Source organism: Ambystoma mexicanum, chromosome 5q (genome assembly GCF_040938575.1).
Source record: "Ambystoma mexicanum isolate Mex_15411 chromosome 5q, UKY_AmexF1_1, whole genome shotgun sequence".
Taxonomy (NCBI): Eukaryota; Metazoa; Chordata; class Amphibia; order Caudata; family Ambystomatidae; genus Ambystoma; species Ambystoma mexicanum.
In genome coordinates this window covers 416,799,570-416,824,170 of record NC_090933.1, presented here as the reverse complement: position 1 = coordinate 416,824,170, position 24,601 = coordinate 416,799,570, and the positions used below count along the sequence as shown (strand labels likewise).

At 46.2% G+C, this 24,601-nt stretch overlaps 1 protein-coding gene across 1 annotated transcript in view; it reads left to right on the top strand.

Moving 5' to 3' along the window:
- Positions 1-24,601, top strand: part of NPC1 (NPC intracellular cholesterol transporter 1) — an 847,233-nt gene that overhangs the window by 661,289 nt on the left and 161,343 nt on the right. The gene's annotated exons all lie outside the window — the stretch shown is intronic.

Here is a 24,601-nt window from a genome sequence, read left to right as displayed (position 1 = left end):
AGTCAATCAAGGGGAATGTACAAGACAACACGGCAATCTTATCCAATACGATGGAGAAATTGGCCCAGATGGAAACCCTTTTCCGAGAAACCAGTGAAAAAATGCTCAACCAACACAACCACTGGGCATCAAAATCTGACGCTGTCGAAAAAAAAAATGGACTCCATAGCCCGTCAGCTTGGACAAGCATTACCAGGACTTACAGGACCAGGGACACCGCAGGTTCAATCCATCTACAAGACACTGTGGGAAAAAAAAATTGAAGTACTGGAAAAGAAAATCGAGGAGATGGAAAAGTGGAACAACGAGCTGCAAGTAAAATCATCTTCATGGGGGGCTCAAGGGTATGAAGAGGGGACACGCCCCCAGAGAAAAGAGAACATTCTGCTTGTATTAAATCAAGGCAATCAGGAAGAGAGCCAGCGGCAAATGCCACAAAAGCTCAAAACCCCAGTCAGGATGCAAAAGGAAACAAGAACCAACTTTAAGAACCCCACGAAGCAGAAAACCGGTCCAGCTCGAAGGGCGGTGGAGGAAGAGGATCCAACGCAAAGCAAAAACCACCAAGAAGTCAACCAGCCCAAATCACCGATAACAGTGGAGGAATTCTTAGAACGCTCGGACCTAATGAATATATCCACTTATTCGGAAAACGAGGTTGTTGAGATTTACGAGCCAACTGATGGACTGCGTGGAAAAAAAAAAGAAAAAAAAGACGCCTTAGGAGGAAAAAAAACCTCGACCCCGCCAACTAATAAAGAGAAAGAGAGACAAATTAGATCGGAAGAACCCAGTCCCAAAACCACTTCAGGGCAAAGAGTAAAGGAGGACAATCCCCAATGTGGAGTTAAGAAAAAAAGAATGACATCATCCTCCTCCGCAGTTTCTAAGGGAATAAAAGATGGGCGGGTCAGTCCACAAAAAGAACGCCTAGACAAAGACAATCTTGAAAGGAGAAGAAAAGGTCAAAAAGTGATCAGAATATTTAAACTTGAACAAATGGCATCAGACAAAGACTTTATCATCCTAAACAGACCGACTGTTCTACAAATTACAAAGAAAGTAAAAAGCTTGGAAAAAATCTCAACGACAGACCTAGTGCTGGTGGAACCCTATCATAGGGAGAAGAGGGCGAAAGCGTTTCTCCACCTGAAAGAAGCGGCCATTAAAGATATTAAGGACGCGGCATACCAAGAGCTGGATCAAATGGGTTTCCGCTTGACGGAACTAAGGAACAGGATGGACACCCAAGACCGAGACGAGGGAAGGGTGGAGAGGCTTAAAACACATTACCATTTTAGATCAAGAACGGAAGAACTATACCGAGATAAGCGATATACATACCCACAACAGAGACAAGAACACCATAGACAAGAGTACAAAGCGAAGGGTCAAAACCTGGGAACGGAAGTAGAGGAGAGGGATGATATAAATCTCCAAAGATATCACAGCAGTAAAAACAAGCAGGACCAGATGCGGTACTCTCCGAGAAGACCCAGAGAAGATCAAAGACTGAGGGGCCCCAGTAGCAAAGCCGCCCAAGAGCAACGACACCACACGAGGACGGTCGGGGGCAGTCCCAAAGAAAAAAGGGAGAACATCGAAAAACAACAAATGGGACCATGGAAATGGCTAATGACGACCTGGAATAAAAACCAGGCTAAATAGCAACGACCAGGGGCGGTTCGCATCGATGACAACGGCAAGGAGAGAATAAGCGAACACCCCGGTAAGGTTACTTTCACCCTCGGGTCCTGGAATACTAGAGGCCATATGCATCTCACGATACCAGGAGACGTGGACCTAAGCCAGTTTGACATCTTATGCCTGCAGGAAACGTGGCTGATGAAACAACCAGCCCTAGATGGGTTCTCCTTGATGATCGCACCGGCAGTCAAAGGCCCGATGGGAAGACCATCATCTGGCTTGCTCACAGCGATAAAATCGGGCTCAGGCCTAACAGAACCAACGATGTGGAAACAGTCTTATGAAACACTAATAATTCTAACTACCCAAGAGGGAAAAAACCCAAAATCAGCAACTACTCTGCAAAAAAGGGTGGCAATCATTAATTGTTATTGGAATCCTCAGCGCACATCCACGAAAGCTTTCTGTGACAACATGTGTGCCCTGATTGACCAGCTTTATGAACAATTTGAGAAAATTGAACTCATTATCTGCGGGGATTTCAACGCGAAATGCATTGAACCCACGGCAAACACGAAATGCTCCACTGACTGCCGCGGATTAGTCGACCCTACCGTAAAGAGAGGAAAGGCCTGGAATAAAATTCTGAGCTCGAGAAGCATTCAAAACGTGGCCACACTGTTCCCAAATCAAACGAATCTGCCAACATGGGAACGTAATGATTCTAAAGCAACCTTAGATCACATTTTTGTGTCTAACGGTCTCACCAGGGAACTGACCAGTTTCACGGTCCAACAAACGGCCAATAGTGATCACAATTTATTGAAATGCACATGGCAGACGCCTAAGAAACAAACTAACTTCTACGAGTGGGCGACCGAGGTCAATCTACAACAAACCCGACTTCGGCTGAAGGCACAAGACATTGAAAAAATCAAACGAGCGTGGGATCAGATCGAGGGCGGCGACCCTATGTCGGACACCAAGCAACGACCAAACTACTTGCCCGTGTTAGTGGCCTACCAAGTCAATGGTTCAAAAAAGAAAAATGAAATAACCAGCACGGCCCACCAGTATGATAAAGAGCTGGTGACTAAAAGAAAAGTGGTCCGCAGATTGCTAAGAATAGCAAAGAAATCCAACACAATAGAAGATTGGAAGAGCTGGGGCCTTGAACAACGTAAATACAAAAATTGGCTCAGACAGCAGAGAGCCATGCAATATCAAAGAGATGCAGAGGAGATGATGTCCAAACTATCCGCTAAAAAAGTTAGTGAATTTTGGGCCCTCATAAAGGACAAGAACGCGGACCAAAGAACCATCACCGCAAACGCGGTAGCTGAAGAAAGGTGGGTGCAGTATTTCACGGCCGAATTCGAGGGACTCCCTGGCACCACGGAAGAAGGGACCCATGACCACGCAATACCATGGGTAGACCTGTCCAATACTGAAGCCATTGAAACCGCAATACGGAACCTGAAAACATCCAGAGCTCCAGGACCGGACGGGCTAACCAACGCAGACCTTAAATCATCACCGGTGGAATGGGCTAAGTGGATCAGTAAAATATTTGCCCAATGTACCAGAACAAAGTTGTTGCCAGAATCTTGGCTAAGATCCGTGATCGTCCCAATCTACAAGAAGGGCCCAAGGCAAGAACCAGCAAGCTATAGGCCAATTGCGTTATTGGATATCTTGGGCAAATTATATGCCTCCCGCCTTCTGGACCACTTTCGAGACTGGGGGGAAAAAAGTCCGGCTAAAGACCCACTCCAAACAGGATTCCAAAAAAAGGGATCAACTACCATCAATTTAATGGTGTTAAATATTCTCAAAGCCAGAATTAAAGAAGGAGCACCAAAGGTCTACTTGGCTTTTGTCGATCTCTCAAAGGCCTTTGACATGGTCGACAGGCCCACCCTATGGGCTAAGCTTCAAAGCTGGAAATGTCCAGCAAACATCCTGGAACCCATGAAGGCCTTAAATACAGACACAAAAATGCGAGTCAAACTGAACCACCAAGGCGCCCTCTCAGGGGAAATTCTGGTGAGACGAGGTGTCAAACAGGGATGTCCGCTTGCCCCTGCCTTGTTCATAGCCTTCTTAGGGGACTATCAAACAGCTGAAGCGAAAATCCGGGCATTTCCCCCGAAGATAGGGAAAATGGAGATCCCTCGCCTAATGTACGCAGATGATGTTATTCTCATCGACCAGACCAAAGTGGGTTTGCAAAGAAAAATACAGAACCTCGAAAAGTATATTGAGAATAACCACTTGGCAATCAACAAGACAAAGACCAAAATCATGGTAATGGAGAAAGTGATCAATAAAGGAACAACCAAGTTAAACATATTTCTTGATAAATCCAAGCTTGAAGTTGTAAAGTCTTTTAAATACCTGGGGATCAACCTAGATAGTTCAAAAACAGAAAAGAGCCTGCAAACCCAACTATGGGAGAAAGCCAAACGTCTTACAGCCCAAACAAGAGCGATTACCGCAAATCTGGCAAATTCTCCCTGCTTCCGGCGATAACTTTCTATAAAACCAAGGTGGTCCCGGCACTAATCTATGGAGCAGAGACCTCGTTATATCTCCCACGGAATACGTGGGCTAAACTCGAAGGATATGTGTGGAAAGCAGTACTGGGGCTCCCTAAATCGACCTCCATGCCGGCGATCAGGAGAGATCTAGGGCTGCTATCCTTGGCCTCCATGGTTGACCAAAGTGCGATGCGCCTATATAGAAACATCATCATAGCCGACGCACTACCCATCGTGGCATCTATTTGTGAGGAAATTGAAACTGGGAAGTGCACGGCCTTGAAAAACTGGGCCAACAGAAGAAGGGAGGATCTGGCAAAAATTGAATGCTCAGATAAAGAGCTAAAAGAAAACCCCGACAGAATTAAAAAGAAATTAGAAGATCTGGACTGGATCTCGACCATAGAAAAGGCCACCGGGAATAAACTCCTGAACCATCTTCCGCCAACTTTCAACAAGGTAAAAAAACCTTTACAGTACTGTGCTAAGTTCCCGGAAAAGGGACTGAGAACCGTAATTATGAGAGCAAGGCTCAACCTCCTGCCCACCAGAGAGATCATAGCCATTAGAGGAGGCGGAGGGTTTAAACATTGCAGATTATGTAAAAACAACGATTCCACGGAAACACTGAAACATTTGGTGATGGAATGTGTGAACACGAAGGAATCTAGAAATCTGTACCTCCCTGCGCTTGACGATAATCTATGGATTTTTCAAACAGATGATCTGTGGAACAGACTGATCTCCGGTGAAAACAACAAGTGGTCTCAAGCCTTAGCCAAACTCATCGACCGGGTTTTCGACCAAATTAAACAGCAAAACCTAGAAGATGAGCTGCCACAGCACCAGGCGTGTGACTAATGGTGGAGCCTTGCTCTAGGCGACCTTGCTAGGTGTGATAGATAAAGCAGCATGGCCGCATTCCACTGCTATCAAAGGATACTGGCACTTCAGACTACTGTGAAATTTTGACAAAACTTGGTTTTACCGAGTAAAGTTCAATAAAAAAAAAAAAAAAAGAAAGTGGAGGTAAATGTATGTGGCGTTTCTGCAAGAAGCCTGCCTAAAATACAACCACTGGTATTCCCATGGAATACTGCCAATGATATTTGATGAAACCCTTAATTGGGTGGATGGTAGAATCAATGGTATTTGCCAAATACTGACAATTTTACTGCTATCAGCCAATTCTGGTTGACCACCTGAATCTGTGTTTGCGTTCCATTGTCTTGTCTAGAATACTCTTCTTTTGTGTGACCAACAAAAGACGCACACGCAAATCAAAACCAGATTAACACAGTTATACCCTTGCAACGATACTTTACACTGTCACAAATACACTCAAACACATTACCCCAGTCACAGAAACTGAAACACACACACTACACCTTATTTGCAAACACACATAAATAAGAATAGGCCCTCTTGCTCCCGCTCCATCACCAGGCCCAAGGTGTATTCCCCCTGCAGTTCTCTCTGCTTCCGTGAGTTGAAATATGCAGCCTACATTCCAGAAAAATGGAACTGGGCAGCACAAAAAAAAGTCCCATCCCATCAGTGTCTTTTCGCTCTGCATTGTCTAAGTGCAGATCTCAAAGCCACGAGTACCAGCAACACCCCGACCACGGCTTCTTGTCGTGCCTGGCAGAGGCTGGCTGGCAAATCAAGGTGGTCTGCTGTCTAACTGTAAGTCAGGCCAACGGAAGGTGGTGAGGGGCTAACAATGTGACTGAGCAATGTGGACAAAGGAAGGAGGTGCATGCAAGGTAATGGAAATTGATTGAATCAATAGTTAAAGGATGGAGCTAATACTATAAATGTTGGTAATGATGAAATAAGTTGTTTCTTTTCTAAGTAACCTGTACTGGATTGCAAATGCTCCTTCGCAAAAAATATTTCACTTTGTAGACCACCAGGGGGCGCAGACGGAATGGAAGCTGGAAAAGAAACGGCAGGAACAGTGATCAGAAACATCAGGGAAGTCACCCCCCGAGTCTGAGGCGTTTTAGGTGAAGCGTGAACGAGGCCTGCAAACTTGCTGAGAGGCCGGGGCGGCAGAAGAGCAGAATCCCAGCAGGGAAGTCGAGAGCAACTCCCCGTGAGCAAGTGATGGACAGAGCTTCGTCGGAAGAGCGGGTGCCCAGCTGGGATCAGGCCCACCCCCTCCCCTGAGGTCCAGTGAGGGACAGAGCCCTGGGAAAGTAGGCCATAAGCGGTGACGAGGGGAGCAGGGGCAGAGCCAGAACCTGTGGGCCATCCATAGACTAAGGCAGAGAGCCTGACACGGCGAGGCTAACCCTGCAACACCCAAGGAGGAAACCAGCCCGCACCCAAGCAGTATCATGAAGGAGTTAGGGTTTGCAGACTGCAGAACTCATAAGTGGGAGGGGTGGGGGTGACACCAGGAGAGCCTGACCCAGTGCCCACTGCTAAAGCTGAATGAGCAGCGACCAACAGAGGGCCACACAAAAGGCCCCTGGCTCCACCCGGAGCACCAAAGAGGACCGGGTCCAGAGGCAATGTTGAAATAACCCCCAAGGGCAGGACAGAGTCGCAACAGGGAGGACAAGGCCACAGGCTCATCATCACAAGAGGGGGAGGACACACACACACACACACACACACGCACACGCACGCACGCGCGCGCGCGCGTCAGGCAAGTAGAACACCGGTTCAGCACTCCGGGGCAACAGGTGACAAGGAAAAGGGATGCAAAGGCTGCAAAAGGGTTTACAACGAGGTACCGGGAAAGCGAGCTGACCACAATAAAGGCGGTTGAAGTGAACAGACGGATGCAAGCAGAATCCATACTAAAAGCCTGGAGAAGAGCAAAAATCGCCCAGGCAGACAAATTACATCTGGTGACCGGGGAAGACGGTGAGGGCTCGACCAAAGCCGACATACGGATGCTCCTAGAGGAGATCAGATTGATAAAAAGTGACCTCACCGAGGCGATCACTGAACTGAAAGGAAGGGTTGATAAAGTGGAAGACCAACTGGAAGCTATTGAAAACAACCAGCTATCGGCCGACCAAATAGTGATGCGCATGGAAGGCTGCATGCAAGAAATCGCACAAAAGGAAAGAGACATTGCCCTCAAAATCGATGCCCTGGAAAACCATGAAAGGAAGCCCAACATTAGTATCATGGGCATGAAGGAGCCACAGGCGGAATCCGCGGTCACTCTAGAACGAGTGAAAACGCTAATCAGCGTCCTCATCGAGGTCCCACCTGTTCCAGAGATAACCTTTGACAGAATCCACCGTGGAGGGGGTCCACTTAAGGGATTAGGTCAGGGCTGGCGAAATGCCACTACGATATTAAAAAAACTGACATATTATAGAGAGCTAGAGAGAAAGGGGTCAGAAGCTTCGAAGGATCACAAATCCACCTCAATCAGGACCCGTCCTCCATGACACTGAACAAGAGAAGAGAATGATGCCCACGTACTCAGTGGCTGACCGAGCGAAACATCAGCTACCGCTGGGTGTTCCCGCTCACATTGACCTTCGAACATGAAGATGAGGATTGCAGGGCCACAGTGCAGGAAGAGGCAGAGGGGATCCTGCAACATTTGAAAGCAGAGAACAGAACCCCGGACGCCACAGACGCAGCCAAGGACTCCAGACCAATTTGCAGCCCAAGTGAACACCGTCCGAGAAGGGGCCGACTGCAGGCTCGAGAAAATACAAGAGGTTTAACACACCATGAAAATCGGCTGGCGCCATCAGATGAACACAACTCGTCCAAATTGGACGGCAGAACTGGCCCGGGAGTGCAAGACCCCAAAGGCCACAAAGTGGCAACTGAGAGACCATCACCAAGTTTAGTGTTGCAATGTTTGGTTCTTTGTTTGACAGTTGGTCTGCACTGGTTTCCTTAATCAGTGTCTTGAAAATAGCAGGGTTGGTTTGCCGCAAAGCGAGGGGCAGCTCTGGGTTGGCCCTTGGGTGATCTTCTATTTTCTATTTTTTTTCTTCTTTTTTTTTTTTTTTTGCTTCTTCGCTCAGGGCATCTCCGATAGTGAGGAAAGCCTTCCTTTGCAATGGGGCATAGGTGACTTGGGGGCACGGTGGGAAGCCGAATTGTGTGCCGCCGGATGAAGGGCATAAAGGCAAGGGACGGTTGGACAGGGAAGTTCGCTTTACACCACAACTGTGGGAATAGGATGGGGGGGTATGTCACGGTCGCGGTAAGGGACGAAACGGTTGAGAACTTAGGAATGAAGGGCCATGAAGGGGGGGGGGATGATGTAAAAGTGGGGTCCCTGAATGTAAAGGGACTGAACTCACCACAGAAACACTCTATGGTGCTTCGGGAGTTCAAACTATCGAGGCATGACATTCTCTTTCTCCAAGAGACCAAATTTAACGCAGGCGAGGAATGAACACTAAGGGGAAGGGGAGTGGGGATGGCATTGTGGGCATCCGGCCCCTCAAAGAAGGTGGGGGTGGGCATTTTGATTAGAAAATCACAGGAATTCGAGGTGCGGCAAGTAAAAAGGGGAATGGAAGGGAGACTGTTAGCAGTGAATGGGAACATAGGCGGCACGTCAGTCACGCTCTGCTCACTTTATGCCCCCAATCAGCAGTAGATCCCGTTCTGAGGCGGCACTGGCCTCAATTAGCTCATGGAAAACAGGTTGACTCATCTGTGGTGGCGACCTTAACCGGATCATCAACGCGCTAGCCACGTAGACCATGAGCGACCCTGCACCCCCTCAACCACCCAAGAGGGGAAAGAACTCCTAGAAGAACACTTCCTGATTGACACATGGAGAACACTACACCCTCACACACAGACGTTCACATTCTTCTCTTCACCACACTTGACAGTCACGAGAATGGACTACATTCTCTTAGAAGCGTCACAGGAACATACCATGACCGAGGCTGGCATCCAAGTCGTGGCGTGGTCAGACCATGAGCTGTGCAGGATCACCCTCGATATAGGGCCTAGGACACCACACACCGCGTGATGGGTCTGCAACAACACGCATTACAGGGACCCGGTCTCCAGAGAGACGCTTAAAGAAGAGATTAATGAGTTTTTCCAACACAATGTCAAGGAGGACACCCCACTGCAGATTATTTGGGAAGCCGCTTTCCGTGGCCTGCTGATCTCGGAGGGAGCAGCTAAAAAGAGGGAAATAATGCTACATGAGACCAAGTTAAAGCAGGCAATCCAGAAGAAAGGTCCCTTAATGAAAGGGGGTAGGGAAAACAGAGAAGGAGATAGCAGATATCAGGGGACTTTGGAAAGAGTTGGGAGACATAGAGGGGAAAGGCCATTGTGCAATTACGATACATGAAACAAATATACTACGAGAAATTGGACAAGGCACATACGATTTTGGCTACTCGCCTTAGGGTTCAAAGGGAGGAACTGGCGGTTTACAAAATAAGGGACGAAAAGGGTATGGTACACAACCAACCTGAAGACATTGTCCTCCGCTTTGGAGAATATTACGCATGATTATACATGACAGAGGCCATGGGGACAGAGGGAGCACTAAATAACAGGGCTTGTTTCTACAAAGAGAAAAGGAGAAAGGCAACTACCTTCCCTATCCGTAACATAAGTTATTGTAACACAAGTTCTTTGGGAGAAAACAAATGCAGAAAGAGGAGTCACACAAATGACAAATACGGATTTGCATACAACATGGGGGAGACACACGGCCATTGAGGACCCATCCACGAATTCTGTTGAGGGAACGGAGCAGCAAGCCCAGGCAGCCTCCATTCGAGACCTGCTGGAACCTGTAAAGTTGATAACAACAAATCACCAGTCCTGAAGAAGATGGTCTAGAACCGCTGGTACCATCGAAACCAGTCGACTTTCTTGGTTATGGTGCTTCACATAACCTTATGAGATATCCCCATGAGCTAGAGGGGTCACTGTGTTTGGCACATTTTTCTCACGCTGAGTGTGCCTTTTAAGGATATCCCATGTAGAGTTGGGATTTAATTTTTACTTTTTTACTATGTGTTGTCTGGTTTCCACACTAAAACCACCCACATTTGGTGAAGTGTGAGCCTAACGGTGAATTAATATGGAAATTCCCATGGCATCACTTACCACATGCTCAGCTCTTTAGTTGTTTCTTCGCAAGATTTAATTAAATGGCTTGCTGTTAATACTTCGCATGGTGGTTTCACACGACATTGTTGCTCTTTCTATTTTCATCCAAAATCTGTTGCGAGTCCTGCCCACACATTGTTTAGAACTAGGGAAATGTTCCCTCTGATCTATCCTCTTTTAGATAGGCGGTGCATCGCTCGCCATCTAGGGACAGGCACCCCCGCTAGGGATAGGGTCTTCTTCTTGAGGGTTAGACAGAGAGGGAGGCCAGGGAATTCCTCGTAAGCTTGACCATCCTCAAACTTCATGCAGATGACAGGGCAGCACTCGAACTCCCACTTAATACCAAATTAATACAGAAGAAATCATGCAGGTAATCGGCAGGCTGAAACCGGGCTTAGCCCCGGGGCAAGACAGATAGACTCCAGACTTCTACAAACAGCATGGCACCCTGTTAGCCCTGTTTCTTGCAACGTTATTTAACGGCATGCTAGAAGGTGGGGTGGGGGCGGGGGGCTCCAGACTCTTTCTCGCAAGCACGGATCATTATTTTATCGAAAGAGGGAAGAGACAAGTTGTGCTGTGGTTCATATAGGCCACTATCACTATTAAACGTAGACGCAAAGATCTACACAGGTGTGTTGGCAGAGAGGTTGAGTCAGGTCCTCCCTAAACTAATTCACAATGATCAGGTGGGATTTATCAGGGGCAGGCAGGGTGCGGACAGCATAAGCAAGATGCTTGACCTTATAGCGGGAATGCCGAGAGTCCAAGGAGACCCCATCTTATTATCGGTAGATGCAGAGAAAGCTTTTCATAGGGTTGAGTGGCAGTTCATGGAACAGACCCTACGGAGAGCAGGCATCAGGCCCAGGTGGCTCGCCGGATAACTGGCCCTATACCAAAACACAAGGGCCAAAGTGGTAGTGAATGGATCGGCATCTGCATAGTTTCTGCTGTCCCGGGGGACCCGCCAGTGGTGACCGCTATCGCCACTAATTTTCCCCATAAAAATCCATCCATGCCAATGCGCAGATCCGGGGGATCTGAATAGGACTGATGGAATTCAAACTAGCCCTATATGCAGATGATTTCCTGGCATACATTACGCATCTGGGCACGTCGGTCCCCGCCATCCTAGAGGCAATAACCTCATATGGAGCTCTCTCTGTGTTCAAAGTTAACCTTTTGAAGATGATGGGCTTGCCATGAACAAACTTGTCCCCCCACACAGTGGGATGCTCAATGCGCAGGGGATAAAGATGCATACCACCAGCATTAAATACCTGGCCTAATGACCTGTTTGGGGCCAACTACCCCCCCCCCCCCCGTATTGGGAAAGCATAAAACAAGACCTCCAGAAATGGTCAAAGGTGACATTATTCTGGGCAGCCCGTTGTTCAAAAATTAAAATTAACATCCTACCTAGACCACTGTTCTTGTTCCAGGCGCTCCCCCTCATTGTGCACAACCTTCCACGAGGAGATAAGACCTGTATTGACATTCCTGTGGGCAAGTAAGAGGCCTAGAATCGCATATAACACTCTGACCCTACTGAAAGGGTATGGAGGTGTGGGCTTCCCAGACTTTTACGAATACTACCATGCCGCCCAACTCAAGATCCTGGTGGATCACCTGCATGAAAAATGAAAACAAAGAAAAACAATGGGTGGCAATGGAAAATAACCAGCTTGCACCAGTCACGCTTGGGCAATGGCTATGGATCCCGTACAAAAATCTCCCACAAAGAATCCAAGCCAGCCCTTGCTCGCGACCCCCTGGCACGTATGGAAACCCACAGGGGACATGAAGGGTGTCGCATCCTGGCCATCAGTTAAGTTGTATATGGGCCTCACCGATTGTCGGAGCAGGCCAAATGTGGAAGGAGGGCACACTCATGCATAAGTCAGAATTAGAAGCCACCATCGGGGTCCCGGGTATCCCTCCCCTGACATTCCTGCAATTGAAGGAAGCCCTCACAGACTGGTGCTGGGGACACAAACTAGCCCGCCCGCTAACCAGGTTCGAAAAAGTCATCAATACATTTGCAGTCTTAAAATGGTATCGGGTAATATTATCCCCATATATATGGTCACCGTATATAATATTGCCGGGAAAAGGTTGTGGCGATATTATATGGGTGACCATATATATATATAGGGACATTTTTCGGTGATATTTTTGCATGGCGATATTTTTGAGGTTCCATTATTACATGGAACCCTTAAAATGCCTCATATTGGCTCTGTGCAAAGCCCTCCTGATCAGAGGCCACATCCCTTCACCGAATACCCAAAAAGTGTGGTCCACGGAGCTACAACTCCCGGAGCGCACAACAGCCTGGCAGTCTATCTATAAGGCGACATGGTCCTCGACCGTTGCAATGCAATATAAAATGCACAATGCAAGGCTCCTCTTTTGATGGCCCCTAACCCCGCAAAGACTCCAAGATGTACCGAAACGTTAGCCCCCTATGCTGGAGGAACTGCAGAGAAATCGGCACATATTGGCACATACGGTGGGCATGCCCGCTAGCACAAACATTCTGGAAAGAGGTCTTGGCAAGGGTAAGGGACATAGATGGTATCACCAGAGAGCTGTCACCATTACTGGTACTGTTTAGCATAGTCAATCGACGGCGAACACACTCTTCTATCTCGCATGCAAAGAAATCTTTTACTAGCGGCCAGAGCATGTCATGCTTTTCTGGAAAAGGGCCACCCACCAACGCAGCGGGAATGGTTGACACACGTGTGCAAAATATGACATGGAAAGCCTCACGGCCATCTTACTAGAGTCACACACACATACCGACATTGAGTGGCTGCAATACTACCGCCGGCACATGGAGAGAGACCTATCATAGGTTAACATTACACAGCCCACAACCCCGGCACACTTCCCAGCTCCAAGACGTACCCCCAACACACCCTGACACCCAGCCCGCCAGACCCATGACAACTACCACCTGTTCCAAATGAGTCTAGTGCTTGGCACAGCACCCTCCAGCCCCAGCAGGCATCCTCCAATTTTGTTTCTGGAGATTTGGGATATGGTTTTTATTGAGCAGTTTTGACATTTTGTAGGACTATAGTCTAAAATGTTAGGCAAAGTAACATGTTTTTCCTGTAATGTTATTTGCTACCTTTGGTGAGGAACACACATTTAAAATACTTTTGTTTTATGTAGACTTATTTATGCATGCACATCTATGTCTAGGCAGATATTTCAATATCTGGGCATTACTTTATCCGAGCAAATTCTTTGCTATTCTAAGAATTGTAACAAAAATGTAGATTTTAGAATGTATTTATTTATATACGCGTGCAGCCAATTAAGGCTTTGCATATCATATAACATCAAATCTAAAAACACACAGAATGTATTAGAATGTATTTACAAAGTGTCAATGTATTTTTCATTATTGGGTGTCCGATTGCATTGAATCAGGATGCACTTAAAACAATATAGCTATTTTCAGTGTAAAAACAATATTAACGTTGTAATAAAAGTGGTTTGCCTTCAAAAAATAAAAATATAAATAAAAAAGGTTGGAGCTAAAGAGGAACAGAGGTCAGAGTTAATTATGAGAAAACGGGGGCATTGAGAATGTGGTGCAAGGAAAGGACACTGCAGGATGATGGGTAAGGAAAATTAGGCGAAATTAGATTGTACACATATGGAATGGTAGTTCAGTAGGTTGACTGTTTCTGAGATATATGTCTGACCTGCTTGCCACTCCAGCCAATTGCGTGACTGGCTTGACCTCCTTTCTTTTTTTCTGACTAACTAATAAATACTTGCTTTCGGCAAATATGCTTCAAATACTATATATTTTTTCAGGTTGCTTTATAGTGGGACTTGTTGCTCTGAAAGTACACACAATTGTACAGACGAAGATTATAATTATTGTAAGTTTTTATTATAATTAAAAATGTTAGTCTGTTTCTCTGATGTATTTGCCTCAGGATAAAGATGATTAATAGGCTTCCTCCTTGTAGAAACATTGGTACTTTGAAAACTAGATTTATTGAACAGTATACTAGTTCAGTCCTTGAATACCAACCTTTCAAAATTCATGTGTTTTTGTTTCTAATATTGAAGAGGGAAGATGAAGTCTCCCCTGCTTTCTGAATTGGAAGCTGTGGAACCAGGAGGACATGGCTCAAATGCCCACCTGCCACACGTTATACATTTATTAAAATTTTATTTTTATTGTTTAAAGCGTGGACCTAGCTCTAGAGCAGTGGAATGCTGTCCAAAGAGTGGATAGCCAGCATTTGGGCTGCCATCTTTCAACAGCTGCACAGTACTGTGAGATCTGTGCGTCGGTATGTGCGTCTATTGGAATTTGTTATTGGTGAGGTGTTGTTGAAAGAGCTATGTTTGAGAGATATGCGAAATTGGAGAATTGTGGGGGCCTGATCCTGAGCAAATCACTTTTCATCACTGTGCCTTATTTTCCTGAACTATCTGTAGAGAAAGCCTTGCTCATATGCGTTTATGCTCTACAGTGTTATTTGATAAATAATTATAATTTAAATGTTATCTTAAGCATACTAGTGAGGAGGGAGGATGAAAAGTGAGTGTCTTATGTTGTGGGTATACAAGGTGCAGGTATGGGTTTTGTTTTTGTGGTCTGGGTAGACAAGAAGCCAGGCATGGGTATTTTGCCATGCCAGCTCATGTTTGGCTCTGAGAGCCAACCCAACCCCCTGGTTCAGCAATGTCTCTGCTCTAACAATGAATTCTCTAGCTCCACCACCTCTTTACATTTTTTTATTTTTATTTTTTGTTTACCGCTGGCCCTACCCAGAGGGTCTCGGAGCGCCTTACATGGTTAACATTTTGGAACGGTGGGAGTTGGAAAAAGAAGTTACAAAATGTTTTCAGGAAAGCATAGGAAGATTAGGATAGACACGGGATAGCAGCGGAGGAGGGCAGGGTTATGTGTGGGGAAACGTGTATGTTTTGAGGTCTTTCTGAAAGTGGAGATGGAAGATGCAGTGCATATGCAGAGAGATAGGGTGTTCCGTGCTCTGGGTGCCCAGTGGGTAAATTCTTGTTTTTGTGTGCATGTGATTTTGAAGAGCGGAATGTGTAGAACGTGTTGGATGGGTTGTCTGGTGTTTGTGTGGGTGATGGGTTTGAACTTCTCATGAAGGTAAGATGGAGTTTTGAGGTGGATGGCTTTGAATACAATGCAGAGTCCCTTGAAAGCAATTCTCTGTGGTGTGGGAAGCCAGTGGAGCTGGGCAAGAGCGGGGGTGATGTGTGAATGTTTGGGTAGGTGGAGGATGAGTCTGGCTACTTCATTTTTTATAGCTTGCAGGGGGTCTAGGGGGGAGTTAAGGAGTCCAGTGAGGAGAGCTTTCCCATAGTCCAGCTTAGAGAGAACCAGTGTTTGGACTGCAGTGCTGAAGTCATCAGGAGGAAGGATGTCTCATTTTGCGTAGGAGGTGTAGTTGTAGATTGCATGTTTTGGTGACAGCGGCTAAGGGATTTGACAGGTGTGGAGACGGATGTGTGGGCTGTCTGTGATGAGTTCTTGTATCCAGGGGGTGAGGTTGGGTTTGTGCCTTGGGTGGAAGATGTGGGGGTATTCTGTTCTGGAAGAGAAGAGTTTGAGGAAGTGGGTGAGCGTCTAGTTGGTGATGGTGGAAAGGCAGGTATTGAGGGTTTGGAGTTGAGGGGGATGACATTTGGTAGTAGATTTGTTTGCATCTCCGTATTGGTTGAAATGTATGTTGTTTGCTAAGGGTCTCTCCGAGATTCAACAAATAGGTTGAAGGGAATAATACCATTACTGCACCCCCATAACTGTGACTGCCGAAAATGGCGAGGTTTTTTTCCCGACCCCCTTTACACCACATATATATGTGGGAGGGGGGGGGTTGGCATATAATACAAGTAGGTTGGGATGCGGGGGGTCTCCCCCACATATATATGTGGTGTAAAAGGGGTCTAAATAGTCTGCACTTTTGAGGTCGCAGTAATGACATAGATTTGGTTGAAGACGAGTGGGGAAAAGGGAGGAGACTTGCGGGACCCCATGCTTGACAGAGCTGGGGTCTGATTGATAAGGGGGCATGGAGACAAAGTGTGTCCGGTCAGTGAGAAAGGAGGTGAACCAGTTGAGTACGGTGTCAGAGATTCATCCTGTGGGCTAGTAGAATGGTCTGGTTGATGGTGTCGAAGGTTGTAGAGAGGTTGAGGAGTAATAGTGCTGTGTGTCCTTTGTGATGCTGTGGGAGGTCATCCAGGATGTGAAGACTAGCGGTCTCAGTGCTGTATCCAGGCCAAAAGCCACATTGTATTAAAACTAAAGATTGGTAGGGATGGGATGGGATGATATGTACCATTCTCTCAAATTATAAACTGCAACACAATGAAAACAGGACTCAAATCCCAGCTTTCCCATTTCACCAATATTTTCCTGGTGAAATAATTTGGTAAGGGGGAGAATTTCTCTAAGCAACCTCAAGCATACATGAGATATATGTTGCATAAAAGGAACGTAATGTCAATGTTATCTACTATATATACTTGTGGAAGGGGAGAGGTTGGTATCGAGTTTACTTGTTCTGTAAATTGGGACACCTGCACTGTGGGTTTGGGCCATTGCACCATCGGCCAGAAAAGTAACTGCACCCCCCAGGCCAAATGTTGCCAGTTCTTCCCTGCTCAGCGGTCGAGGGGTGGGGGGGACTGAACTGGACTGGGGGCCAGCGGGTGGAGGACATTACAATAACCGCAATGTTTTATGTTTGACAAATATGACAGTGATTTCAGCCTGCAATCCGGAGTGCACCTTGTACACTGACCTTGCAGCTAGTTTCTTTCATGATAACTCTACTAGCATTATGTCTGCAAACCATACGTCATATGTACTCATTTGGGCAGTTTTTGCCTTTTGGCACGAGGCATCGGATGTCCTGCTTGAGTGAAGACTGCTTCCTGCTTCCTTTACATATGCCTTTCACATCTTGTTGATGCTTGAGCTCCTGTGGGCTCTTTGTGGAGGACTGAGGGAGTCTCGGCAGTGCCCAGGGACTCTTCTCCAGCCCGCATAACGCCCTATTTAAGACCTCAATTGACAATCCTTTTAATGCTGTGACGCCTGTACAGCCAGCTAAGAAACATTTAACTCTTGCCCTAATGGCTTCATCTACACAATGCTTGTCTCTTACTGTGGCCCGCCCTCACTTCACAGACCTATCAGCTGACATGCTCTTCTGGATACTTTTTGCAGCCCTGCGCCCCTCACTGCACTGCTGCTGGATGTTTTGCTCCGTTTCATTCTCAAACTATTTACTTGACATAGGGCCACTGAAACCTAAGAAAGCATTTCTAGAACTGGCCACATTGAGGGTGACCATCTCCCATAGTAACACGCCGGTAAGTTGCCACAGCTCTGCTATGGCCCTGTTTCTTGTTTCAACCACACATTGGAAGCTTTTACATTGGGGATCCCTGAGCTTATGGGTCTTAAGGTCTCTGAGGATTGCAAGATTCGTATTCACAGTAATTCGTTTTCCTGTTGCCATGCACGCGAGGGCCATTCATTCCTGATTTGCTTGGAATTCTGGGACTAGTGTTCCTAAATTTCAAATGGGAAAGAAAACCGGTCCCAAATGGGATCTCATCTGGGTGAATTTGAAACTAAAAATACTCGGGGACCCACGCCAAAGGCTTTTAAGTTGTGAAAGAATACTGACGTTTTAATTGTGTTACTTCATTCTAACTTACCTATGCACTCCATTGCTCCTCAATATTTCCAACTGTAATTCTTTTGATAAGTATAGTATGCTCAAATCATGATGTCACCCCTATACAAACACCCAGTCGTCCCACCCGTTTCTTATGAACGTCTGCAGCGGTCTTGCGCCCATGATATCTCCTACCTTGAATGCTGCAAACTCTGGCTTTCTGGTCCCTTCACCTTCCCCCGGTCACCTTCTTTCTGTCATGCAAGTACTTGTGCTCATCACTTTCCAAACCTCTTGTTTTGTTCTCCAAAATGTATGTTTGTTAGCTTTTTTTGGATTGTAAATAAAAACGAGATAAACCACATTCAACACAAATTTGGTACGTTTCTACATTCCATTTTCCAACCCCACAAAGTACACCCCTCGCTGCATCCTTATTTCCTTCCCTCCACCTCTGGAGTGCAGAGCCCTCTAAAGTTGCTCTCCCACCGCCCTACCTCGTTGTTCCTCTTCATGCATGGCATTACAGTACATCACATGCAGCTAACTTTCATTCCCTTAGACGCTAATGTTCCTCTGTGGAAATGAGGGGTGGGGCTTAATGTGGGGACGGGGGGCTTTGGGGAGAGGGAACAACTTGGGTCACCTCTCGGGTCCCAATTCCTTTGTCCCAATTTTGCTCTATACCTGATGTTCTGTCCCTGTACCACCTGTATTGATATTCTTGTGTTGAAGATATCCACTCGGATTCGATACTATATTCCGTTCCATGTAACAAGGCAGTTCTTCATTTCGTATATATGCCTCTTTCTTTGATGACGCATTCTTGCTCAGTGGGCATATTCTGTCTTTTCCGAAATGTCACCAGACATGCCCTTGCTTCTAATAGTAAAACGTGTACCATGTGTGGTACTTGCCTCCAGTTTTCGTCCTCTTGCTGCAGCATGAATGCTACCAACATAGGACACATCTGTTTTCCCTCTATGTCCCTGATTCACCCTAGTACTTCCTTACAGAATATTTGGGCTTTCCCACATGACCACCACATGTGCCAGAATGAGGCCCAGTCTTTGCACTGCCACCAACATTTAGAACCTGTATTTGGGACCATCCTGGCTAGCCTCTGTGGATCATTTTGCCATGTATGCAATAATTTGACAGCATTTTATATTGACGCGACATTGAAGTTGTATGCACGCGGTTCTCTATAGTATAGGGAGTGTGGTGAACCCAGAAGGAGTCAGACTAGAGGTTAACATTTCAAGGGTCTTTATTTTGACTAAAAGGAAAAATGCCTTTCTGTCCCTACTGCTAAGAGGGATTTCCTTGCCTACAAACCAAACAAACGGTGCCCGTCAGTTGTCAAATCCAAAAGGTAGTCCTCAGTCCAAAACCTATTCACTATCTGGCCCTACCAGTTTAGAAAAAACATAAAAATAAGCCAGAGCCGTAGCCGCCGAGCTCTTGCTTCGTCCAGCCAATATTAGTTGGATCTCACCAAAAGTACTGGTCATAGGTCAAATGTTCGTTCTTGACAGTTCACAAAAGAAATGGTTCATGATCTTTTTAAATTCCTCAGGAAAATGGACTAGTCTTTACACAAATCATATACCTCAAGTTCCTAAAGGGGAGGGATTATTCCACCTACTTGGATGCTTTCTTTCCCCCTAGTATTATGTCTTATATAGACTGATTGAGCCCTCCAGATTCCCTTCTTGTCATAGGTTGAAACAATGTCCCTTGTCTCTCTGGGGTTCTCCAGACTCCTCTGGATTGCTTTATTTTTGAGTGGTTTTCTTATTTCTATCTCTGTGTTAATTTCAACTCGCCTCCTGCAACCCTGGTACTCTTTCGGCTTTTGGGTATGCTCCAGTGTGGGCATCTCAGAGTGGACTTTGCCACTCATTCCTTTCTTTGGTGTCTCTATTGTGTACGTGTCTGCTTTCCTTCTCCTGCCCATCTCTGCAGTTTCAGGGATCCTCTCACTGAGAGTTGAGGATTCGGTCCTCCGTTCCCTGATCTTGGTGTCTGTTCGCAAGGCCCCATGACCCCCATGGCTGCAGTGTGGTCACACCACCAGGTAAGACAGCCCTTCTCCTTTCTCTGTCTCGGCAATATCGCCCTTCTCGGTGCCAGCCTTCTGGCATCTCTCTATCATCTCTTTGTTTCTCCACGTTACCGCTGACTCCATGGTGTAGTGCGGCTCTGGCCCACCAATACGTTCTCGCGTCAAAGGCTTGCTTGTGCGTTGGATTCTTTTTCCTTCATTCAAGGTTTGTCGCCGTTCTTCAATGGGGGTCTTGCTTCGCGGGCTCTCCTCCCTAGCCTCACAGGGGTGAAGGGGCGGGGGGTAGCTCCCCCTAAGGGTGAAGTGATACATTCCCTGAATTCGTCATAGGAGTCTGAACTCTTGGAACCCCAACCTCGTTCCCATCTGTTTCAGTCCCCATCTCTGTTCCTTGCCTTAATCGGAACAAAGGATCAGTTAATTTTTAATTATTAGACCTGTGTACCCCACCTAGGGGTCCAAAATTTACTCAAAGGGGTTAATTCCTGTTGTAATTCTGCTTTCCATTTAGGATCCGCAATGACCCCTCTTATTTGTAAATTCTGAAATACTGAACTTCCATTGAACCATCTCTGGACCCGCGAAGTGTCCACGATGTTATCCCAAATGGGGGAGGCATATATGGCTAAGCGGGGGGGGGGGAGCATATTGTGAGCCCTGTTGTACTACTGCCTCTCTGCCATATTTTCCACATTCGTCTCGGGATGATCTCTGATCTCTTCTTTTGTGGAGACATATCTGGTCACAGAGGCATTTGCCTACTGTCACCAGGGACAGCAGGTGGTTTTCCAAATAGGCCCACTGCTTGCCATTGTCCCTACATAGGTGGGCTATCGGGACTATCAATTCAGATGGCATGTAATAACTTTCTTTATCGGAGAAACACACTCCTTCTGTTTCTTTAGGCAGTATTAGGGTATGATATGCTATCCTTGGTCTTTTGCCTTGCCACAGAAACCAAACAATCCTGGATTTGATCTCTGCGAGGACCCTTTTTGGGACCCAAATGGGTAGCATCTGGAACATAGAGGATCCTCAGTATGAAGGTAATCTTTATTGCATTTAGCTGCTTCAACCATGAAATGGTAAACTTTGACCATACATTGAGGTCCTCCTATAGTTTTCTTAAGAAAGAGGGAGTGGGAGGGGGGGTAATTGGACTCATATAGAATGTTGAAGTGAGATGGATCCCCAGATATTTCAATTTCCGATCTTTGACAAATGGCAACTCCCCTAACTCCTCCAAGATCTCCACCTCTCTCAGAAGAAGGAAGGGGATGCACTTTGGGGTGTTTACTTTGAAGCCCAAAAGAGCCTCATAGTGTTTTTATTTCTTTGAGCACCTCTCGGGTATTGAGGACCTGGGGTGCCTTAGGTGTAACAGAATGTCATCTGCAAACATTCCAAGCTTAAATTCTGTATCCGTATCCTTAAAAACAGCTTGTTTTTAACCTTTTCACAAATCTTAAAATCTTGTAACTAGTATCTCCTTCTCTATTATGTACCCACATTAAACCACATTACCTATGTGCTCTACTTGGCAGATGCACTCAGAATCCCTTCCCTAATGTTCTTCTACACTTAAAATTCGGCTCCCCTCTATGTAGCTGCCTGTACCTTTTCCTTCTCTCTGCCTCCTACACATGGCATAGCTTTCTTTTCTCTGGCTGTCGTGAAGCTCTGACAATGCAATGCCCATCTAGCTCTAGAACCGCTCATATACTTTATTCTCTCCAGGCACCCCCCTGGCCCCTAGAGCATCACATCCTCCCTTTTCAATGGCTGACGTAATAACCTGTCGGTTTGTGTAGTTTACATGCTAACACGGTTTGCCTACCTGGAAATGCTGTAAACAGCACGTGTTTCTGTTGCTGAAGTTAATGCTATACTTTTTTTTATATTTTATAATTTTTATTGGCTTATACAAACCTTTAAAAAGAAAAACAAACAAAACAGTCAAACAGACAAAAACAATTGGACTTCACAGTTTTGCAAGAAGTCATTCAATGTCAGTATCACAATCAGTGTGTGTCATCGCCACACTTGTCTGTTACGCATGAACATGCCTCAGATTTGTTACTATCCCAGGTTAGTTCTGTAAGTCCTGGAGTGCTAGGAAACACAATGATTCAGAGTCCTGTACATTCCAAGTCTGTATTTCCAAACATCTCTCTGTCGGCCAAGAAGAGGGTAAGTGCAAAAGTCAATTTTGTATTCGTTCCATAGAACATTAATTGCCACCACTCCTCTGCATCCCTCGTTGAGTAGCCTTCAATCAGTTGGCCAAGATGTTTGGCTCTCGTTGCTTGGAGGGAGGGACAAAATAATGTGAGGTGCTTAAATGATTCTTCATTGGTGATGCATAGTCAGTACTTTGTGTTCGTCTCACCAGAGCCTGCCCAATGAATAGTTCTATCTTTGGTCTTGAACAAATTCAGGCGAAAGCACAGATAGATGGATCTGCTTTGGAAGTCTGCAAATAAGGCCACGTAGTTTAATGTTATTCAATAAATCGACTTCAGAAGGATAGATGAAAGGCCAAGGCAGCCTTGCAGGAATTTGCCCGTGTGTACTGCTGGTCTCACAAGGAGAGAAAAACTTCTATCTTTTCCACTTGCAAACAATGTGATATACTTAAGCACTTGTTAATCGTTCTTGATGGTTTTTGATGCATTGTATTGTGTGAGAAACCAGAATGTGTCTCACCCACTAGTCCCCGGGAATCTGTCATCCAGGTGGCCAGGACACGGCCACCGCTTTTGGATCCAGTTCCTGGGGTTGGACCAGTGCAGGGAGGATTACCTGGTGAGGGGTCTTCAGGGAGTGGGACACTGGATGGTGAGACACGGTATCCCCTTCCCTGTAAAACCTTTACCCCATCCTACCAAGTAAGATATTTATGAAATTTACCTTTCCCCCATCCCCCCTTTTTACAACACAAACACTTTCACATGGACATCCCGCTATGGGAGAAAACAGACTAACACCCGAGCAGTATACCTGAAGTGTGCTAATACAATGGTCGGGCGAGGTCAGGCAATTACTGACCATCACACATACCTGACTTCCATTAAGCTTCCCCACATGGATAAAAGGCGGAGCACGAAAACACACTCTTGAGTGAGGCAAAGCACACGAGGAAACAGCAGTTTCGAGGCAGCAGCTGAGCGAGAGAGGAAAGACAGCAAAACAGAAGGGGATCGCAAGGAGTGAAAATCCCTTGACCTTTTTTTTGACAAGGAACCGTTGCTTTCCAGAACCCTCGAGAATAGAAAGCGCAAGACCAGGAATCCAGGCTGAAGAATCCTACATTGTGTGTCGGAGATACTCGGGGCCCTCCCGCATCAATCAAGGCGGGGAGAAGCAGCAGCCACTGTGGTACCTTCCTTGGCTCCAAGAACAAAGGAGCATCAGAGAAATTAACACAGCCGGTGAGTTGGGGAGACCGATAAAAGACCAGTCTGTGTTGAAGCCAAGGTTGCAAGCAACTGAACATTGTTAAAATGCGTGTGATAAGAGACGCAAGTAAAGTTGAACTGCTGATGAGTGATTGAACTTTAAAAGCAAGATACAATACCTTTTTGACAGTGGTCCGGCAACGCGTTGGTGCTCAATCGAAAGTCTCTGTAAGATATCCAGCTGAAAAGTGGCAAAAGTGAAATTGAGAAAAAGGTTATATCAAGAAGAGAACAAGTAATTCGATTTTGTTTAAGAAAGTTTGGAAAAGTAGATAAATTTGGTCCAAGCCCTGCGGAGGGAGACCAATTGAAAGTTTGTGTTAGTGGGTCTGATCCCGGCAGAGGGGTATACGGTATGAACCGTAAATCACACAAGAAGTTGTACATGTGAAATCCTAAGAAGAAAGGAACTTTAATGTTTGATGTGTTGCATCAGGCCCTCTGAAATAAGAGACTTTGAATGGCAAAGAGACTTTGGCAGAGAAGGCCCTGGTGTTCAGATTTTGAACTGCATCCTGGTGCTAGAAAAGCCAGAGACTGCTATGCTCGAGTGTGCCGCCTTGTCCCCTGCTAAAAAACGTGGGGAAGGGAAGCCAATGGCTTGAATATCCTGAAGTATCATTTTGTGAACACCTTTCTTCTGCATAACATTGTTTAGAAGGCATTGTGTCCTCCAACGCATTCCACATCTATGACATGTAATGTCCACAGCTGTGCACTTAGGAAACTTTTCAGCAGAGTGCGTCTTGCGTCAATGGCGTTGAGCCGATGTCCCTCGAGGGCCTCCGTCGAGGGTTGACGTTTACGGATGTTATATACAGGACGCACGGTGCCCGTTGCCTCAGTTCTGTTTTTTCCGACAGCGAACGTGTATAGCTTCGTGAAACTCAGCGCGCCTTGTGTGTATTATCAACCTTTATGATGTCTATTTCTTCGACCCCTTCGACTCCAAGGTCCGGGTTCAAGACTTGCCGGGACTTCAAATCCAAGATGTCGTTGACCGACCTGCACCGTATTTGTTTATGGTGTCTGGGTGAGTCGCACGACACCGACTGCTGCTCGAAATGCCAGTCCCTAACCACCAAGGCCTTGCGT